The sequence below is a fragment of the Tursiops truncatus genome, chromosome 19, assembly GCF_011762595.2.
Source record: "Tursiops truncatus isolate mTurTru1 chromosome 19, mTurTru1.mat.Y, whole genome shotgun sequence".
NCBI classification, from domain to species: Eukaryota; Metazoa; Chordata; class Mammalia; order Artiodactyla; family Delphinidae; genus Tursiops; species Tursiops truncatus.
This window is the reverse complement of record NC_047052.1, coordinates 22,579,516-22,593,919: the sequence shown is the minus strand read 5'-3', so window position 1 is coordinate 22,593,919 and position 14,404 is coordinate 22,579,516. Positions and strand designations below refer to the sequence as shown.

Below are 14,404 nucleotides of genomic sequence, written 5' to 3'. Positions count from 1 at the left end.
AGAGTAGAACCAGTAGTATGGTGAACCCAAAACGATGATGAAGACTAGGTGCTTATAGTGGTGGTGAGACCTTGCTGAGAAGTTGTTGGCTCATTGCAGTCTGCAACAGCAGAGGATATTTGGAAATTCTGAAAGCAAACCCTAAAAACCTGATACCTCAAGAGGGCAGAATTAGATGTAGGAACATCTAGAGACTAAAGGAGAATGGACAATGGGAAGGCAGATAGCTAAAGTTGAAATGAGGAGATGGCGCTTTTGAAGAGGTAATCTCAAAACTATTGAACACTTTCCTAGGCTTATCTCCAGGGAATTCTTAAAAGGCAGGACTGATCACATTATATAGGATAATCTTGGGTAATTTTATGTCCTATCTGGCTCATCCAGTATTACTTACTACTAATAAAAGCATCAAGAGTTATTGGTGAATGCTCAAGTTCAAGTCATAGAATAAGTAAAGAATAATAGTTTATTCTCAGTACAGCCTAAATGTTTTCTTTAAATTTTATTGGTAAAATACATCATACATGATGGGGTTTTCGAAAGCATGGTATCATTTAGATTCAGCTTTTAAACAGTGTATAGTTTGATGTATCATAGAGTCTAATAAAAATGCTAAACCAGGCCATTAAATATTTATGTGCCATTTGTATATTGTGCAGGAAAAGGACATTAATTAGTTCGCTTCACAAGAGAGAATCTGCATTTCCATAAGGAGAAGAGATGTTAAGATGAATGTTTTAGCCATAACTTCCTACATAGAATGCTTTTGGGTCCAATCTAGAAACTATTCAAACAATATTATAGAAATAAGAACAAGATGGACTAAGGGCAAAAAAATATAAAATGAAGATTACTCAACCAATGTCAACATGTTACACTGTAATTAAGGCTGATGTGATGAAATGTAAATTACAGAGCTTTCTGTTTATCTGAGGGTACTTCAAAAACCCCATTTTATAGCCTTACTCATGCCAGTTTGGGCACATTCTTAAGATTTTAATTAAGCTAATACCTTTCAATGCCTCAGGAGGGATGCCTGGAGAATTGGAAATAACTTTAGATTTTGAGGTGATTGGGCTCAAGAAAATCCAACTCTCCCATATCTGAGCTGTATAAACTTGTGCAGGGTATTCTCTGAGCCATATTAGTTTTGATATATTCATTGGCAATACTCATGGTTTTCATGGAGACTTTGTGAGAAGCTTGAAGAAGTTACAACTTAATTAATAATTACAGTTGTTGGCTTATAATAGATGTTCAGCCAGTGTTCTTCTTCTCACCCTTATCTGAGTCATTATCCTGTATACATTTTTATTCCTCTGTTTGCATTTTCAATGAGTGTGTTTCTTCCAAGTCTTCCTGACTGCCATGACTATGATTTCCTATCAGTCCTCAATGCCACGATTTAAAATTAGATACTTAACAGAATCAGCTTTCTAATGAATCAGTCACCGACCACTCAAACTCTGCCAACTCATGGTTGTATTAATTGTTCTAAAGTACTGATTCCAGATTAAATTTTAATCCCTTGCCTATCTATCAATCAAAGTCCTCATCAGTGCATCTCTAAACGTAGATTCCATGACTCCCAACATCAAGTTTTTGCTCTAGATGGTGGAGAGTAACTATGAAAAAAATGATGCACACTAAGAACATCACCTGCACACCACTTTCTTAATTGTTTTCCCCGAATAAAATAACTCTCATCTCACTCTCTCTGAGCCAGTTATTTTATCTATGACTCAATATCCTCATCAATAAAATTTATATAATAAATATTGTCTAGCACATAGAGGAATGCTCAATACATATCTGTTGTCACTGTTAGAGTTGTTATTAAACTCTGCACATCCTTAGAACACCAGTCCCCCAGGGGAATTTTCCAATCCCCCCAGGAATTTTCATCCTTAGAACACCAATCCCCCAAGAATTTTCCTGTGACCATGTAACTTCACAATGATCTTGCTCCTTTGAACTCTATGACATTTGATGCTGATCACATTATCGTTAATTCACTTGGCTTTTGTTTAAGCCTTGACCTCCAAGTAAAAAATAATTATTTGAGGGCATGACCTATGAGTTATAATTATTTTGCATCTCCAGTAGAATTGTGGGTAGAGTGAAGTGGAGAATGAAGAAAAACTAGCTATCATAGGGACCTCACAATAAATATGTGTATGTAACACAGACTTAGTTGTTTATTTTTATTGTTGTTATAATTAATTTTATAATAATGTGTTTTAGAGGTTTTTCTACATTAAAATTATATAATTTACTTCAGTATCCTGACCACTTCCCAAGGAAGTCTTCTGTTTTCCATCTCCTCTCCAAAACTTAAGTGCTTATAAGAAAGGGAACCATTAATTAGAAAAGTCATTTATTTGCTCACTTAGAATTTGAATTAAATTCTAACACTTTGATCAAGTTTTGCCATATCTATACAATAACTCAGAAATGGCAGTGGAGCAATAAGTGTTTCTCAATTCATTTTTTTCTTTCTTGTTTTTGCTTCTTTCTAATCACACTTTTCTACAAAGCTTTCTATGATTTTATTCATCCATACTTCCATCTATATTATGCTGTTTCCTTGAGCTCAGAAGTCAATAACTCATCACTATTACTAAAACTTTAATTAATGGTAACAAATTAGAGAAGTATAACTGAAATCACCAAGGTGATAAATATTCTGTGTGGAACTTGGTGTTGAAAACAGGTGGGATTAATTACCAACACTGTGGAGTGATTCAGGTCTTTTTATTCCCATTATCAGAAGCACAGAGTTCACATTCTAATAAAGAATAGAACACATTTAAAATAAGAATATAACCAATGGAAAAAAAAATACCAATCAGTAAAAGTGCTGTGCTTGACATTAAGCGGTAATATTTCTAAAAAAATCAGTAATATTTGGTGAAGAAATTCACACTGGATATTTAGGACATAGATAATAGAAGACAGAAAAAAAAGCAGTCAAAGTACTATGACCTTGGAGAATTCTCAAATGTGAAAATATGAGCAATGCTAGGAAATATGATAAGAAATTCTACATTAAAAGGAAATGCACATTCCAAGAAAAAAACTTCATATTCTCTTTGAAATCATCCGTCCTTTTCTGAGGACTTACCCATTTGGCATGGTGAAAAAGTAACTGGATTAACCATTTAAGAAATGCAGACGAAAACAACAAATAATAGGAGCATTTTTAAAATTCTGAATCATTTCTAATCTATAATTTTATGACAACAGTATTGTCTGGCACATAGTAGGTACTAAATAAAATTTACTTTATTTCTTTGTTTCTTCAAATGTCTAATATTTTTCTGCTGCATCTCTTTCTACTGCAGTTACTTATACAATGCTTTGTAATATTAAAATAAAAGTCAAGTAGCATTACGGCAAATGTGTTATCAGTCTTTCTTAACTACATGATAGCAGTTTCCTATAGTTATATTTTAAAAGGTTTCAAAGACTAAAATAGCATGAATATGATGTCATGATTGAATGGAGAGACAAACAAAAGATTGACAATTTTCCAAGCTTTATTTACTCTATTTCATAATGTGGGTTTAATATTTCCCATAATTCTTAATTATGGAATACTCATTCATACTTGATGGCAGAAAATTATCCTTAAGAGTTAACATTCACTAGTCTTTTTAGGAGAAATGGAGAGTCCTACATGACAGATGAATGTGTAGTGAGCCGAAAGAGGGTTATGCACATTAGTGTTGTCATAGTGGATAATATATGATGTGCCAGGAACATAAATAACTTCTAATATGAGGACTGAGCATAGGCAGAAAGGCAGTGGGCTATGAAACCTTATGAGCAGGATGGAACACATGCACCTATATCTTTAGTGAAACCTGAATTAGATTGGACATAATACCTTGCTTATTTTTCAAAAAATATGAATAACTGACCAAAGGATCGGAACACAGTCAACTACATCATAAGGAAAATATTATGACCTGCTTAAAACCCATGACATTGTCTCTATCCACAACCATAGTTTACCCCCACTTTCTGAGTACCGCCAAATTATCTATCTTTGTTGCCTGACACAAAGGGAAGTATTTTTATAATAGGAATTTGAACATGGACTTTGGAACCAGATATGATTGTAGCATTTATTTGCTCTCAGATCTTAGATAAGTTACTTAACTGATCTCAGTTTCATTTAACTCATTTGTAAAATGTCAATAAAAATAGCACCTTTATAGATAGTGGTGAGGATTATGTGAAACGATATTTGTAAAATATTAAGTCCTTCTCTTCTTCCCATAGCATCGTGTGTGTGTGTGTTTTACATACGCTTCTCACGAGGTACTGTAATCATTGATGTACTTGTCCTTTTTATCTGTACTCACAGCTCTCTGAAGAAATAAATAGCCTTTTGAGCAAGGCCAAACTCATAGTGGATATTCAATATATATCCATGAATAAATGGAAGTGTTGTGAATGCCACTGGTTATCTGACAAAATTTTCCCAATATTCCCCTACGTCAACTTTCTTTACTCATGTTTTATCATATTTGTCCCATATGACTTTCATGTATATAACTTTGAAAAAAAACATTTTGCTAAAGATATGAGTATGAAGGTGCTATGGAGGAATGTAAAAGTGATGAAAGAGAGTTCTTCATCAGCCCCATCTCTTTCAGCTTAGCCTCACCCTCAGTCAGTTGAACACCTTACCTTCCTCTGAATGTGTGCTCTTCTCCACTCTTTTGGTTATGTACCAATTACCCTGCCTCATATATACTCCCAGCCAATCTCTACCTTTCTTAGGACTACATAATTATCCCTTGACCTCTGGCTTGCAGGTGGTTTTAGCCATGGAGGCACCAACAGTAGTTCTTAGCCAAGGAAGAGAGATGTTGGGATATTTATGCCCCTGGCTCCTTTCCTCCTGGGTACTGTGGTACCCCCTACCAAATGCAACAGCTTTTATCATATAGATCTCTTTATCCAGTTACATCTCTCCAGGTTCCTTTAACTCCTTCCGCTCCTGACCCTATATACAGGTGGGTGGCAAAACTGCATACTCCCTACTCTAGGTAGCCCAGTGGTACACTACTACCCCTTGTTCTCCTAAATTTACCCAAACTTTATAGATAACTCCTTTATTAAACTCCCATCAAATTACCCTGTTTCACTGTGTGATCTACCTTGTGACCTTAGACAACTAAATCCCTCTAAACCTTTCTGCCTTCATGTGTAAAATAAGATTAATTATTGTACAAGTGCAGTAAATATTTGTGGATTAAGGGGCTTTCCCTGGTGGTGCAGTGGTTAAGAATCAGCCTGCCAATGCAGGGGACACGGGTTCAAGCCCTGGTCCGAGAAGATCCCACATGCCGCAGAGCAACTGAACCCTTGCGCCACAACTACTGAGCCAGTGCTGTAGAGCCCGCAAGCCACAACTACTGAAGCCCGCATGCCTAGAGCCTGTGCTCCACAACAAGAGAAGCCACCGCAATGAGAAGCCTGTGCACCACATGAAGAGCAGCCCCTGCTCGACGCAACTAGAGAAAGCCCAAGTGCAGCAACGAAAACCCAATGCAGCCAAAAATAAAAATAAATAAATTTATTTAAAAAAATTGTGGATTAAAAAAGATTATTTAGGTAAAGTACCCATCACAGGATTTCAAATTGGAATAAATGAGATAAGTCAAAGAAAACATTTAAAACTCTGGCATATATTACTAGCTCAATAAATGTTAAAATACATTGCTGTGATCACTATTGCAAATATTGTTTCCTCCTTTGGTATTATATAGTTTCATTTATCTCTTATCTCAATGTGTTATAAATCATCTTTTCAAAGTGTGTCTACCTTAATAGTTTGCAAGTTCCTTGAAGGATGGGTTTTTGCTTCATTCATCCTTCTATCACTACTGCTTATCACAGGGTGAGGCCAGACACTCATAAAATTTCTGGGAAGCCTGAATAAATCCATTACTCACAATTCCTTTGTCAAGAATGTTCAACATGTACAGTTACTACATTAAATATAGTATCAAAAATCACTTCCTTTAATTTATTGTCTATGTTTCTACAGAAATAAGACACATCTTTTGAGAACATGAGTACAGTTACAGTCAAGCATCTGGAGTCTTCCTGAAAAATGAAATGATTAGAGAGATTATGTCCCTAACAGGCTTATACAACATCTGCTAAAGTGAACTTGAGCTATGGAGTAGATAAAACCTCACATAATATTCCATTACCAGTCACAAGACATCTTTCAAGTTTAAATATTTATAGGTGTTTTTCCCTTAGCTAAATTTATTGTTTGTGAAATTGTATTTGAAACTGATTATTTTAATATTTCTTGCAGGTCACAATTTAACAATCTAAGAAATCTTCAAAACTTATTGTGAACTTCAAATAGAAACAAACCATAGAATTACAGTGCATTACTAAGGTGTCTCCAGGATAAATGCATAAAGGGAGATTTCCCAAACATTTTAAAAATGTAAGTAAAGACCCTTAAATCACTTTTCAATCGTCAGACCACATTTTTTTTTTAGAATTCCAACTGCTCTGAATGTGGACTATGTAAGTCATAGCTTCAATAATTGTCCTTATTAATTGGGACTAATGCAACTAAATTCAATGTTACTATGAGGAATTGATAGAAAAGATATATGAAAATAGCCAGCATAATTCCCATCACATGGAAGGCACTTATTTAATTTATATTAAATTTTATTTAATCTAAATTTTAAAAGCATAAGCCAACTTAATGGCAGGGATGAAAAACAAATCAAAATAAACACAAGCAAAGCAAAATAGAGACCAGATTACAGACAATTATGAATTTTGTGGATCAAAATCTGTTTACCTGAAAACATAGTATCATTTGATTTTTCTCTCAGAAGGGATGCCATCAAGCTTCCTATGAAGGAAAATAGGTCAGGAAGCAGAACTTGTTTCTGTCTCTACATCAGTCCTTATCTTCCTGAGTGACTATGGCCAAATTACTTCTATAGCCTTCAGTTTCCTCATTTACCCTATATAGACTTGGAATTTATACCCTCATAACATTGTATAAATCTCTCAGATTTGAGTGGATCCCTTGGCCTAACAACTGATTCATTTTTGCCCCATTAAACAAACCAGTGTTTTGGAAAAAAATGACCAAATGCATCCAAGGCCATGATGGGTAAGTAACTGACCTGGACTCAGAAACCTCGGTTTTTGGTAATCATTCTGTAATCATCTTCCTTTATGGCCTTAGAAATTTTGCTTGGTCTCTGTGAACTTAGATTTTCTCATCTGTAATAGGGAAGTATATGAAAACCAAGACGCCTATCCAGTACTCTTATTTTTTTCCTACAAAAAACTATACCATTTTATAATGTAGAATTTCCTCAGCTTAAAGTATATTATTTATAGTGTAAAAAATAAACAATTTTCCTCAGTAGTCTGCAATGTTAAAAATACATATTTTAAATTCATACATGTTGTCAATAATATCAATGATATAAAGTCTGAGGGGGGGCGCCTTCAAGATGGCGGAGGAGTAAGATGTGGAGATCACCTTCCTCCCCACAAATACATCAAAACTACATCTACATGTGGAACAACTCCTACAGAACACCTACTGAATGCTGGCAGAAGGCCTCAGACTTCCCAAAAGGCAAGAAAATCCCCACATACCTGGGTAGGGCAAAAGGAAAAAAGAAAAAATAGACAAAAGAATAGGGATGGGACCTGCACCAGTGGGAGGGAGCTGTGAAGGAGGAAAGGTTTCCACACACTAGGAAGCCCCTTCGTGGGCGGAGACTGCGGGCGGAGACTGCGGGTGGTGGAGCGGGGGAAGCTTCAGAGCCGCCGAGGAGAGTGCAGCCACAGGGGTGTGGAGGGCAAAGTGGAGAGATTCCCGCACAGAGGAGCGATGCTGACCAGCACTCACCAGCCCGAGAGGCTTGTCTGCTCACCCGCTGGGACGGGCGGGGGCTGGGAGCTGAGGCTTGGGCTTTGGTCAGATCCAGGGAGAGGACTGGGGTTGGCTGTGTGAACACAGCCTGAAGGGGGCTAGTGCGTCACAGTTAGTAGAGTGTGTCCGGGAAAAAGTATGGAACTGCCAAAGAGGCAAGAGATTTTTCCTTGCCTCTTTGTTTCATGGTGCGCGAGGAGAGGGGATTCCGAGCACCGCCTGAACAAGCTCCAGAGATGGGTTCGAGCTGCGTCGAGCTGCGGCTATCAGAACGGACACCAGAGACGGGCATGAGATGCTAAGGCTGCTGCTGCCGCCAACAAGAAGCCTGTGTGCGAGCACAGGTCACTATCCACACCTCCCCTCCAGGGAGCCTGTGCAGCCCGCCACTGCCAGGGTCCCATGATCCAGGGACAATTTCCGAGGGAGAACCCACGGTGTGCCTCAGGCTATTGCAACGTCACACTGGCCTCTGCCGCTAAAGGCTCGCCCCGCATTCCGTACTCCTCCCCTCGCCCTGGCCTGAGTGAACCAGAGCCGCCTAATCAGCTGCTACTTTAACCCCATCCTGTCTGTGCATGGAACAGATGCCCTCAGGCAACCTACACACATAGGCAGGGCCAAATCCAAAGCTGAAGCACAGGAGCTGGGCGAACAGAGAAGAGAAAGGGAAATCTCTCCATGAAGCCTCAGGAGCAGCGGATTAAATCTCCTCAGTCAGCTTGATGTACCCTGCATCTTGGAACACCTGAATAGACAATGAATCATCCCAAATTGAGGCGGTGGACTTTGGGAGCAACTGTAGATGTGGGGTTTGCTTTCTGCATCTATTTGTTTCTGGTTTTATGTTTATCTTACTTTAGTATTTAGAGTTTATTATCATTGGTAGATTTGTTTATTGATTTGGTTGCTCTCTTCCTTTTTTGTTATATATATATATATATTTTTTTTTTTTTTTCCTTTTTCTCTTTTTGTGAGTGTGTATGTGTATGCTTCTTTGTGTGATTTTGTTGGTATAGCTTTGCTTTTGCCATTTGTCCTAGGGTTCTGACTGTCCGTTTTTTGTTTGTTTTTTAGTATAGTTTTTTAGTGCTTGTTATCATTGGTGGATTTGTTCTTTGGTTTGGTTGCTCTGTTCTTTCTTTCTCTTTTTAAATTACTTTTTAATTTTTTTATTTTTAAGAATTTTTTTCTATTTTAATAACTTTATTTTACTTTATTTATTTTTTTTTTTCCTTCTTTCTTTTTTTCTCCGTTATCTTCTGAGCCATGTGGCTGACAGGGTCTTGGTGCTCTGGCCGGGTGGCAGGCCTGTGCCTCTGAGGTGGGAGAGCCAAGTTCAGGACATTGGTTCACCAGAGAATTTCCAACCCCACGTAATATCAAACAGCGAAAGCTCTCTCAGAGATCTCCATCTCAACGCTAAGACTCAGCTCCACTCAATGACCAGCAAGTTACAGTGCTGGACACCCTATGCCAAACAACTAGCAAGACAGGAACACAGCCCCACCCATTAGCAGAGAGGCTGCCTAAAATCATAATAAGTTCACAGACACCCCAAAACACACCACCGGATGTGGTCCTGCCCACCAGAAAGACAAGATCCAGTCTCATCCACCAGAACACAGGCACCAGTCCCCTCCACCAGGAAACCTACACAAGCCACTGAATCAACCTTACCCACTGGGGGCAGACACGAAAAACAACAGGAACTACGAACCTGCAGACTGTGATAAGTAGACCCCAAACACAGTAATTTAAGCAAAACAAGAAGACAGAGAAACACACAGCAGATGAAGGAGCAAGGTAAAAACTCACCAGACAAAACAAATGAAGAGGAAATAGGCAGCCTACCTGAAAAAGAATTCACAGTAATGGTAGTAAAGATGATCCAAAATCTTGGAAATAGAATAGGGAAAATATAAGAAATGTTTAACAAGGACCTAGAAGAACTAAAGAGCAAACAAACAATGATGAACAACACAATAAATGAAATTAAATTCTCTAGAAGGAATCAATAGCAGAATAACTGAGGGAGAAGAATGGATAAGTGACCTGGAAGATAAGAGAGTGGAAATAACTACTGCAGAGCAGAATAAAGAAAAGAGAATGAAAAGAATTGAGGACTATTACAGAGACCTCTGGGACAACATTAAACACAACAACATTCAAATTATAGGAGTCCCAGAAGAAAAAGAGGGAAAAAAATGGGACTGAGGAAATATTTGAAGAGATTATAGTTGAAAACTTCCCTAATATGGGTAAGGAAACAGTCAATCAAGTTCAGGAAGTGCAGAGAGTCCCATACAGGATAAATCCAAGGAGAAACACTCCAAGACATGTATTAATCAAACTATCAAAAATTAAATACAAAGAAAAATATTAAAAGCAGCAAGGGAAAAGCAACAACTAACATACAAGGGAATCCCCATAAGGATAATAGCTGATCCTTCAGCAGAAACTCTGCAAGCCAGAAGGGAGTGGCAGGACATATTTAAAGCGATGAAAGGGAAAAACCTACAACCAAATTACACTACCCAGCAAGGATCTCATTCAGATTCCACAGAGAAATTAAAAACTTTACAGACAAGTGAAAGCTAAGAGAATTCAGCACCACCAAACCAGCTCTACAACAAATGCTAAAGGAACTTCTCCAGGCAGGAAACACAGGAGAAGGAAAAGACTTACAATAAAAAACCCAAAACAATTAAGAAAATGGTAATAGGAACATACATACCAATAAGTACCTTAAATGTAAATGGATTAAATGCTCCAACCAAACAACATAGACTGGCTGAATGGATAAAAAAACAAGACCCATATATATGCTGTCTACAAGAGATCCACTTCAGACCTAGGGACACATACAGCCTGAAAGTGAGGGGATGGAAACAGATATTCCATGCAAATGGAAATCAAAAGAAAGCTGGAGTAGCAGTTCTCATATCAGATAAAATAGACTTTAAAATAAAGACTATTACAAGAGACAAAGAAGGACACTACATAATGACCAAGGGATCGAATGAAGAAGAAGATATAACAACTGTAAATATTTATGCACCCAACATAGGAGCACCTCAATACATAAGGCAAATGCTAACAGGCATAAAAGGGGAAATAGACGGTAACACAATCACAGTAGGGGATTTAAGAGCCCACTTTCCCCAATGGACAGACCATCCAACATGAAAATAAATAAGAAAACACAAGCTTTAAATGATATATTAAACAAGATGGACTTAATTGATATTTATAGGACATTCCATCCAAAAACAGCAGATTATACTTTCTTCTCAAGTGCTCATGGAACATTCTCCAGGATAGATCATATGTTGTGTCACAAATCAAACCTTGGTAAATTTAAGAAAATTGAAATCATATCAAGTATCTTTTCTGACCACACGCTATGAGACTAGATATCAAATACAGGAAAAAAATCTGTAAAAAATACAAACACATGGAGGCTAAACAATATGCTACTAAATAACCAAGAGATCACTGAAGAAATCAAAGAGGAAATCAAAAAATACCTAGAAGTAAATGGCAATGAAAACACAATGACCCAAAACTTATGGGATGCAGCAAAAGCAGTTCTAAGAGGGAAGTTTAGAGCAATACAATCCTACCTTAGGAAACAAGATACATCTTAAATAAACAACCTAACCTTACACCTAAAGCAATTAGAGAAAGAAGAACAAAAAAAAAACCCAAAGTTAGCAGAAGGAAAGAAATCATAAAGATAAGATCAGAAGTAAAAATAAATGAAGGAAACGAGAGCAAAGATCAATAAAACTAAAAGCTGGTTCTTTGAGAAGATAAACAGAATTGATACACCATTAGCCAGACTCATCAAGAAAAAAAGGGAGAAGACTCAAGTCAATAGATTTAGAAATGAAAAAGAAGAAGTAACAACTGACACTGCAGAAATAGAAAGGATCATGAGAGGTTACTACCAGCAAGCATATGCCAATAAAATGGACAGTCTGGAAGAAATGGACAAATTCTTAGAAATGCACAACCTGCCAAGACTGAATCAGGAAGAAATACAAAATATGAACAGACCAATCACAAGCACTGAAACTGAAACTGTGATTAAAAATCTTCCAACAAACAAAAGTCCAGGACCAGATGGCTTCACAGGTGAATTCTATCAAACATTTAGAAAAGAGCTAACACCTGTCCTTCTCAAACTCTTCCAAAATATAGCAGAGGGAGAAACACTCCCAAACTCATTCTACAAGGCCACCATCACTGTGATACCAAAACCAGACAAAGATGTCACAAAAAAAGAAAACTACAGGCCAATATCACTGATGAACATAGATGCAAAAATACTCAACAAAATGCTAGCAAACAGAATCCAACAGCTCATTAAAAGGATCATACACCATGATCAAGTGGGGTTTATCCCAGGAATGCAAGGATTCTTCAGTATATGCAAATCAATGTGATAAACCATACTAACAAATTGAAGGAGAAAAACCATATGATCATCTCAATAGATGCAGAAAAAGCTTTTGACAAAATTCAACACCCATTTATGACAAAAACCCTCCACCAAGTAGGCATAGAGGGAACTTACCTCAACGTAATAAAGGCCATATATGACAAACCCACAGCCAATATCTTTCTCAATGGTGAAAAACTGAAACCATTTCCACAAGATCAGGAACAAGACAAGGTTACCCACTCTCACCACTAGTATTCAACATAGTTTTGGAAGTTTTAGCCACAGCAATCAGAGACGAAAAAGAAATAAAAGGAATCCAAATTGGAAAAGAAGAAGTAAAACTCTCATTGTTTGCAGATGACATGATAGTATACACAGAGAATCCTAAGGATGCTACCAGAAAACTACCAAAGCTAATCAATGAATATGGTAAAATAGCAGGATACAAAATTAATGCTCAGAAATCTCTTGCATTCCTATACACTAATGATGAAAACTGTGAAAGAGAAATTAAGGAAACACTCCTATTTACCATTGCAACAAAAAGAATAAAATACTTAGGAATAAACCTACATAAGGAGACAAAAGACCTGTATGCAGATAACTATAAGACACTGATGAAAGAAATTAAAGCTGATACAAAGAGATGGAGAGATAAACCATGTTCTTGGATTGGAAGAAGCAACATTGTGAAAATGGCTATACTACCCAAAGCAATCTAGAGATTCAATGCAATCCCTATCAAACTACCAATGGCATTTTTCACAGAACTAGAACAAAAAATCGCACAATTTGTGTGGAAACACAAAAACCCCGAATAGTCAAAACAATCTTGAGAAAGAAAAACGGAGCTGGAGGAATCAGGCTCCCTGACTTCAAACTATACTACAAAGCTACAGTAATCAAGACAGTATGGTACTGGCACAAAAACAGAAATATGGATCAATGGAACAGGATAGAAAGCCCAGAGATAAACCCACACACATATGGTCACCTTATCTTTGATAAAGGAGGCAAGAATATACAATGGAGAAAAGAAAGCCTCTTCAATAAGTGGTGCTGGAAAAACTGGACAGCTTCATGTAAAAGAATGAAATTAGAACACTCCCTAACACCATACACAAAAATAAACTCAATATGGATTAAAGACCTAAATGTAAGGCCAGACACTATAAAACTCTTAGAGGAAAACATAGGCAGAAAACTCTATGACATAAATCACAGCAAGATCCTTTTTGACCCACCTCCTAGAGAAATGGAAATAAAAACAAAAATAAACAAATGGACCTAATGAAACTTCAAAGCTTTTGCACAGCAAAGGAAACCATAAACAAGACCAAAAGACAACCCTCAGAATGGGAGAATATATTTGCAAATGAAACAACTGACAAAGGATTAATCTCCAGAATTTACAAGCAGCACATGCAGGTCAATATCAAAAAAGCAGCAACCCCATCCAAAAATGGGCAGAAGACCTAAATAGACGTTTCTCCAAGAAGGTATACAGATTGCATGAAAGGATGCTCAACATCTCTAATCATTAGAGAAATGCAAATCAAAACTACAATGAGTTATCTCCTCACACAGGTCAGAATGGCCATTACCAAAAAATCTACAAACAATAATTGCTGGAGAGAGTGTGGAGAAAAGGGAACCCTCTTGCACTGTTGGTGGGAATGTAAATTGATACAGCCACTATGGAGAGCAGTATGGAGTTTCCTTAAAAAAACTAAAAATAGAACTACCATATGACCCAACAATCCCACTACTGGGCATATACCCTGAGAAAACCATAATTCAAAAAGTGTCATGTACCACAATGTTCATTGCAGCAGTAGTTACAATAGGCAGGACATGGAAGCAACCTAAGTGTCCATCAACAGATGAATGGATAAAGAAGATGTGGCACATATATATAATAGACTATTTCTCAGCCATAAAAAGAAATGAAATTGAGTTATTTGTAGTGAGGTGGATGGACCTAGAGTCTGTCATACAGAGTGAAG

At 37.2% G+C, this 14,404-nt stretch overlaps 1 long non-coding RNA gene across 1 annotated transcript in view; it reads right to left on the bottom strand.

Moving 5' to 3' along the window:
* Positions 1 to 7,962, bottom strand: part of LOC141277117 (uncharacterized) — a 28,663-nt gene extending 20,701 nt beyond the window's left edge. Inside the window, exons 1-2 of the long non-coding RNA XR_012327878.1 lie at positions 7,925 to 7,962; positions 6,851 to 6,904 (exon numbers count right to left, since the gene is read on the bottom strand). This is a non-coding gene — a long non-coding RNA (uncharacterized lncRNA). The remainder of the gene's footprint in view (positions 1 to 6,850; positions 6,905 to 7,924) is intronic.
* Positions 7,963 to 14,404: the final 6,442 nt, after the last annotated feature.